At 67.6% G+C, this 339-nt stretch overlaps 1 protein-coding gene across 1 annotated transcript in view; it reads left to right on the forward strand.

The window, feature by feature from the left end:
• RSPO1 (R-spondin 1) overlaps positions 1-339 on the forward strand; it is a 4,594-nt gene that overhangs the window by 409 nt on the left and 3,846 nt on the right. The gene's annotated exons all lie outside the window — the stretch shown is intronic.

Genomic DNA, 339 nt, shown 5'->3' on the forward strand with positions numbered 1-339 from the left:
GTGGAGCAGGACCAGGGTTGGCCTCCCCGTTCCCACAGGCACTGAGCAGGGGTGAATGTCCTGCACTGCACCCCACCGTGGCCGGCCACCTCCATGTCCCCACCATCGTCAGGCACCTTCCCAGGAGGAGCGAGCAGCACCGGCAGGGTTGGCCTCCCCGTTCCCACAGGCACTGAGCAGGGGTGAATGTCCTGCACTGCACCCCACCGTGGCCGGCCACCTCCATGTCCCCACCATCGTCAGGCACCTTCCCAGGAGGAGCGAGCAGCACCGGGAAGGGAAGGGAAGGGAGCGTGTGAGCCGGAGCCGTGCATCGCTCCCCATCACCTCCCCAGTGCT

The sequence above is a fragment of the Antrostomus carolinensis genome, unplaced genomic scaffold, assembly GCF_000700745.2.
Source record: "Antrostomus carolinensis isolate BGI_N321 unplaced genomic scaffold, ASM70074v2 scaffold29456, whole genome shotgun sequence".
Taxonomy (NCBI): Eukaryota; Metazoa; Chordata; class Aves; order Caprimulgiformes; family Caprimulgidae; genus Antrostomus; species Antrostomus carolinensis.